General features: G+C 36.3%; 1 long non-coding RNA gene across 2 annotated transcripts; it reads left to right on the top strand.

Moving 5' to 3' along the window:
• The first annotated feature begins 444 nt into the window (after positions 1–444).
• LOC136798928 (uncharacterized) lies at positions 445–1,439 on the top strand. 2 transcript variants are annotated; one of them, XR_010845457.1, is made up of 2 exons: positions 445–540; positions 769–1,439. It is a non-coding gene; the product is annotated as an uncharacterized lncRNA (long non-coding RNA). The 2 variants fall into 2 exon arrangements; XR_010845456.1 differs by having other exon boundaries at positions 528–551.
• Positions 1,440–7,498: the final 6,059 nt, after the last annotated feature.

The following is a 7,498-nucleotide window of genomic DNA, read 5'->3' as shown; positions in this document are numbered from 1 at the left end:
AATTATTCTCCTGGGAATAGAGCCGCCAAATGATCAAATCAAAACATTGATAAAGTGTGACGTCATAATTACTGCTTTCAGTTTGCGTGTTTTGAAAGTTTGATGTGTGTACTCCGTCTTCGTGGAATTTTTTAATGACATGAAAACAGAATATGCAATGTCTTTAAGAACAAATTCCTAAAAGGCTTTTATTGTTCTGTAAATATTTCCTTTTGGATTAAGAAATTCCATCTTTTATTGTTTTAATGATTATAATATTTATTTATAAGATGCTTTGTTGTCTTTTTAATCTTTGTGTAAACTTGCATATGTTTTGCATACATTCCAACTAAATCCAACCACGGCATTTTCGTTCCTGTATTTTTGCATTCAATTCAAGATGGCGGACGGAAAAGCGAAAAGGTCTATTGAATATGGACAAAAGTGATTGTTGTTTGTGGTTGAATTGGCAACGAAATTCCACTGTAACTAAATTTATTCGACAATCGTCATTCAACATACTCTTCTCCCAACAAGAATGCTTAAAAATCCTGTGTTATGGTACTTCGACAGTAAGTACGTAAATATTTTTTCTTTGTGTACTTTTATAAGACTAGGTTTTATTAGTCTTTTATGTTTAACCTGTGTTCTTGTTGATACTTACCAGGCACTATTTGGGAAATTATTATCAAAGATTGAAAGAAACTTTTGTGAACTATAATTTTTGAGGAAATTTCAGTACACTCACCATATATCATCTAATTTCATGTTTCTTATTTTTCCTTTAAGCTTTTTATGAATGAGGATTCGTTTACCTTGACAACGCAATATTACCTCGTTACTGCTATTATTACCACGTTACGTCATGAGTTTCCATCCTTCTACACGATATTGCTGTTACAACTGCAAGATAACTGGCATATCTTTCTAATGTAAACAATTTTGTCCGTGAGATCCCTTATCATGCCGTAGGAAAAAGTCCTGAATGTACGCTATTTCCTGTTAATACCTGCTTCCTGCTCATCAATATTGCCTCGTTACTGATACCATATTACGATATTACCACGTTACGTCCTATCATCTTCCATCCTTTACACGACGCTGTTACAGCTTCTAGATTACTGGTAAATCCATTTAATGTAAACAATTTTGGATCATGATATCCTTTGTTAAACCGTTGGAAAAACTCCTAAGTACGTTGTTACCTGTCAATTTTTGGTTCCTGCTCGTTATGTTTCTGGCTCATAGCATTTCTTATGCTGTTTGGTTCTACTATGTTTCTTTTATATTTCAAATTGGTTGAAATAAATATAGTTGCATGTCTTTTGACTGGTTAAGTATCTGCAATTGATTCTACCTGGACACTTTTCCTAATGAATGTTTTAAGATTCGTATTTTATTCTTTGTAAAAAGTAATTCACATTTTTAGAAAAAAAATATGTTTCATTTATGTTAGCTTATTATTCATTGATATCTCAAAGAAAATGCTGTTGAGAAGAATCATTCTAACTATTCCAAATCATTTCCAAACTTTTGCTTTAAAGCATTAAAAAGCCTTAATTAGCATTAATTAGTTTTTACAAGCATTTGTACTAGCGGGAGGCAGTTAGTGAAAGCTATGGCTAGTTTTATTATTTTCATTTTTATATGAACAGAGCATTACATAACTTTAAAAGTTTTGAAGGAGATACACGTGTTTCTTCCACGCGAAAGGCAGTAGGGGGGGGGTTTCACTTTTACGGTATGACGGTATTGGGCCTTTTTACACCCGGTAAATCGGTATTACGAGAAAAAAACGACGGGATTACGGTATTTCATTTTCTACCGGTATCGGTATATTGCCTGTTTTTTTGTCGGTATTTCGATATTTTTATCAATAAAAAACGGTATTTCGGTATAAAACTATTTACCTTTTAGTTTCTTCATGAGTTTTATGAGTCTAGATAAAATTTTCTCCGTCAGCACTAAATGATATGTTCGTCTCTCTGTATTCACTTATATTGCTACTACAATACAATACACTGATACTGCAGTAACTTAGAGACAGTAAAAGTGGTATTTACTCCTTCAATAATTAGTAAAAGTAGGTAGTTCTAAAAACATCTTATGCAGCATCGAACGATCAAAAAAATTCACATCATGATGCACATGATGCGTTTTCAGGCAATCTAGGCATTCTAAATTTTAAATTTTTTCTTGGGCGAAACTCTTGGAACGCCGCACCGGGTAAGGCAGGTACGTCGCTCGCCGTACCATATTTTCGCCAACAAAGGTCAGTGTTAAATAAAATCAAAAATTGTGTGACCAAACAAGGCATACTTGGCTAACAATAGCGTATTAAGGCCGTTTTTCAATAACAAAGGAGAGTGAAAATTGTCGAATTATTTTTCGCGCTCGCTTCGCTCGCGTTCTTATTTTCCATTTATTTTCTTTCCTCCGATAGGGGGGGGGGTTAAACTTTAGAATTCGCGTCCTCTAATTGCACCACAGCACCACCTCTATGAAGCCTGTGTTGAAGTCTACGGCTTCTCATACCATGATTGGCCCAAACCTCGATTTTAAATTTATTCTCAATATAAAAGACATCTTACGGGTCTGCGAGGAAGAAATTATTGGGGGAAAGGCTTAATTTTGCATTTGCCTCCCGTAACAAAGCAAGTAATTTTGGCGTGGTAGACCTAAAATATTGCTTCATGAAAGCTCAAATAGCTGTAAAAGAGGTCTTAAAAAGTCGACGATATCGAGAATAAGGTCAAAAAAGCAAAAGCTTTATATAGTGGCGAAAATGTTTGGTATAATAATAGGTCAATCTGTTTAAAAGAGACCATAAAAAGGTTAAATTTAGCCCAATAAGGTCACAATCGTTTAACCAAAGATGTAAAAGCAAAATTGGAGCGTGAATGTGAATGGTTTTTTTTCGCGCGTGAATACGTGAATTGGCAAAAATTTGTGCGTGAATACCTGAATTGAGGGTTGACTGGGGGGCCTCATAAAGTACAAGACTTGTTTGTACAGTTTCTAATTTGTTACTACACAATAGATTTGATAACTGAAAAATTCATTATTTTCGAAAAAAACATAAATATAATATCGGTATCGGTATTAGGCTTCCTTCACCGACGGTATTACGGTATTTGACCCAAAATTTTGTCGGTATGACGGTATTTAAGACCCCTGAAAACCCCCCCCGCAGTAGTCTACCTGTCATTTTCTTGACAAAGAAAAATCTCATTTTCAGCTTTATATATAATATATGTTTAGATACTTAGCGTTATGCTTTTTTTTTACCGAATTTGAACCTAAGTAGGCTTATAAACGTTATGCTTATAAAAAGAGTGTATTCTTAAATTCTTCACGCCTCAGAGCCACCATTCTTCACCTGTCACCTCGTTAGGGGGGGTTTTCACTTTTACGGTATGACGGTATTGGGCCTTTTTACCCCCGGTAAATCGGTATTACGAGAAAAAAACGACGGGATTACGGTATTTCATTTTCTACCGGTATCGGTAAATTGCCTGTTTTTTTGTCGGTATTTCGATATTTTTATCAATAAAAAACGGTATTTCGGTATAAAACTATTTACCTTTTAGTTTCTTCATGAGTTTCATGCAAAAAAAAATTCAAAATAGATAAGTCTATTCCGCTATTTTAACCAGTAAAATTTTCTTGCTCGCTTCGCTCGCACAATCTTGGATGTCCTATTGACTTATTGTCATGGTGAGGTTATTCAAAATAAGCAAAACTTTGCAAAATCTAAACAAATATTTTTCGCTATTTTTCTGCGGCCGCATTTTTTTAATGACAACTTTTGTGATGCAAATACTGCATCTAACGAATGAGTCTAGATAAAATTTTCTCCGTCAGCACTAAATGATATGGTCGTCTCTCCGTATTCACTTATATTGCTACTACAATACAATACACTGATACTGCAGTAACTTAGAGACAGTAAAGGCGGTATTTACTCCTTCAATAATTTATTTACTAAAAGTAGGTAGTTCTAAAACATCTTGTGCAGCATCGACCGATTAAAAAATAATTCACATCATGATGCACATGATGTGTTTTCAGGCAATCTAGGCATTCTAAATTTTAATTTTTTTTTTGGGCGAAACTCTTGGAACGCCGTACCGGGTACAGCAGGTACGTCGCTCGCCGTACCATATTTTTCTTTTTGCCAACAAATGGTCAGTGTTAAATAAAATCAAAAATTGTGTGACCAAACAAGGCATACTTGGCTAACAATAGCGTATTAAGGCCGTTTTTCAATAACAAAGGAGAGCGAAAATGGTCGAAAAATTTTCGCGCTCCTTTCGCTCGCGTTATTATTTTCCGTTTATTTTCTTTCCTCCCATAGGGAGGGGTTAAACTTTAGAATTCGCGTCCTCTAGTTGCACCACAGCACCATCTCTATGAAGCCTGTGTTGAAGTCTACGGCTTCTCAGACCATGATTGGCCCAAACCTCGATTTTAAATTAATTCTCAATATGAAAGACATCTTACGGGTCTGCGAGGAAGAAATTATTGGGGGAAAGGCTTAATTTTGCATTTGCCTCCCGTAACTAGCAAGTAACTTTGGCGCGGCAGACCTAAAATATTGCTTTATGAAAGCTGATATAGCTGTAAAAGAGGCCTTAAAAAGTCGACGATATCGAGAATAAGGTCACAAACCTAGCAAAAAATTTTATATATATAGGTTAAATTTAGCCGAATAAGGTCACAATCGTTTAACCAAAGATGTAAAATTGGTGCGTGAACGTGAAAATGTTTTTTTTGTGCGCGTGAATACGTGAATTGGAAAAAATTTGTGCGTGAATACCTGAATTGAGGGTTGACTGGGGGGGCTCATAAAGTACAAGACTTGCTTGTACAGTTTCTAATTTGTTACTAACAATAGATTTGATAACTAAAAATTCATTATTTTCGAAAAAAAAAACATAAATATAATATCGGTATCGGTATTAGGCTTCCTTCACCGACGGTATTACGGTATTTGACCCCAAATTTTGTCGGTATGACGGTATTTAAGACCCCTGAAAACCCCCCCTCGTTACTCCCTGTTACCATGTGTTACCTTTTTTAGTAACAATGAATATCACAGTTAATTAAACATGTGGTATTTTTGAGGGGGTCCATATTGGGGGGGGGGTTGATGTTTTTATGTCACGAATAGGTAAGTGCTTTGTCGTTAAAATCTACTCTCATACGGAGATCTTTCTTCACCCCTGTCTACGCTACTGTTCTAAAAAATTGAAAAAGCTTTTCATTCTGAAACTTTTGAATAAGTTTTTTTCTGGAATTTTTTTTTTTTGAAAACCTAAAACTTCAAAATAGCCAAAAAGCTCTTTTTTTTTTTTTTTCTTTCTTTTTCTTACTCCCCTCACTTGCCGTACTTTAACCCGTGTAAGAGACCGTAGTAAGCGTATATTCCGAAATATCGCCTAGTTTCATGGAAAATAACGACTCTGGAAATTTAAAAAAGTACGCAAATTTGGTTGTCACGCCAAAACTTGGATGGCACGCCGGAATTTGGTTGGCACGCCAAAACTTGGATGGCACGCCGGAATAAGGATGGCACGCCAAAATTTGGATGGCACGCCAAAACTTGGATGGCACGCCATAACTTGGATGGCACGCCAAAATTTGGATGGCACGCCGAAATTTGGATGGCACGTAGCCACGCTGGCACGTTGGCACGCCAAGACACGTTGGCACGCTAGCACGTTGGCACGCCAAGACAGTTGGCACGAAGGCACGCATGGCACGCTGGCACGCTTAAAAACCGATGGCACGCTGGCACGCGTGGCACGCGATTTAGCAGACTCCATTTTTGCCCCCGCAGAAGCGTAGCGACGAGGAGGCACTCATAGTTTCACGCATAGATATTGGATTGGAATCTCGAAATTTTGTTGCGCGTGTTTGTTTGTTTTGTCGCCCAAGCATCCCCGTAGTTAGTCTCTTCCGTAAATGTTTGGTTTTTTTCCGGGACGGTAGTATACATATTTTCATATTACATTATATGCTATTACCATTATTACATATTACAATTTTAGTTTTGATTTAGCTTTGAAAAGCTGAAGCGAGTGTTATAACAAGTTCCTTGGTTATAAATGCAAATCATAACAGTGTATGATATACACGAATTACAATATTACTTGTGCAAATCAAAACAAACAAAATGGCAGACTGGTTATGATGATGATGATGAGCTGATTCATTGACTGGAAAAAGTGTTTTGTATGTCAAATTTTGTTTCTTGTCTTTGAAACTGAATACTAACTACTGTAATTTAGTAAGAAGTTCACTTCAGCAATGATTTCAATTCTTTTTCCGGAATCTTTAAGATAAAAAAATTCACTCCATTAAGAATTAGTGAATAAGAATTAGTGAATAAGATCAATAAAAAAAAGAAAGGTGTGGTGGTGGAAAGAAAATCTTCCTCAATTAAATGGGGGTGAGCCACCACACCTAAACATCAACAACAACAGTCACTGATGATGATATGATGATTTTTATTTGTCTCGGAGTGATGAACTAACCACGCACACCCTTAAATGTGGTTGAAAAACTATCAAACTATCAAAACTTACGAAATGATCTTTCACAACTGGAAAATTGGAACAATAAACATTAGAACAGGGAAAGATGATGAAAAGCTCGAACGTGTAGTTGACGAAATTGATAAAGCCGATCTCTCGGTATGTGGGTTACAGGAAGTTCGACGTCCAAACAAAGGATCAGCTCTGATTAAATCGAACTCTGGCAAACAATACGAGGAACATTGGTCGGGACATAGTAACAAACGAACCCATGGTGTTGGTATTGTTATTAAAGTAGACTCGTCGATAGAAATTGTTGAAGTAATACCAGTAGATGCTCGAATTATTGTTGTTGATGCAATCGTCCGTAGCTGCTCATTGAAAATAATAAACTGTTACGCTCCTACAGAGGAAAGCACCGAGTCGTCAAAGAATTTGTTTTATAGAACATTGAATAAACAAATTAAATCATTGAAAAAGAACCAAAAACTGATTTGCATTGGAGATTTCAACGCTTCTACATCTGCCGCTTGGTCGAACACTTCGTTACGAGAAGGAAGTATAATTAACGATTTGATTGTTAATGACAATGGAGAACGATTCCACGAATTCTTTGAACTGAATAAATTGTCTGTATTGAATACTTGGTTTACGCATAAAAATTGCAGACGAATTACGTGACACTCCCCAGATGGAAAGACGAAAAAGGTATACGATTTTATCCTCTGTGCAAGTTGGTTACGTAGATATGTTACAAACTGTCGCGTGTTTAACTCTTTCAACTTTGATAGCAACCACCGTCTTGTTGTTGCACACCTTTGTACACCAACATCAAAGAAAGCAAGATACATCAACCGAACCCATACCAAACGTCAAAAGAGAATCGATTTCGAAGCAGTCACCCCAGCAATGACTGGACTTTTCAAAGATGATGTCTCACGAAAGCTTAACTCTAATGACGTTCTTAACTCAGAGTCGAA

Source organism: Clytia hemisphaerica, unplaced genomic scaffold, assembly GCF_902728285.1.
Source record: "Clytia hemisphaerica strain Z4C2 unplaced genomic scaffold, Clytia hemisphaerica genome assembly, whole genome shotgun sequence".
Taxonomy (NCBI): Eukaryota; Metazoa; Cnidaria; class Hydrozoa; order Leptothecata; family Clytiidae; genus Clytia; species Clytia hemisphaerica.
Note: the sequence above shows the minus strand (reverse complement) of the source record. Positions and strands in the feature narration are given on the sequence as shown.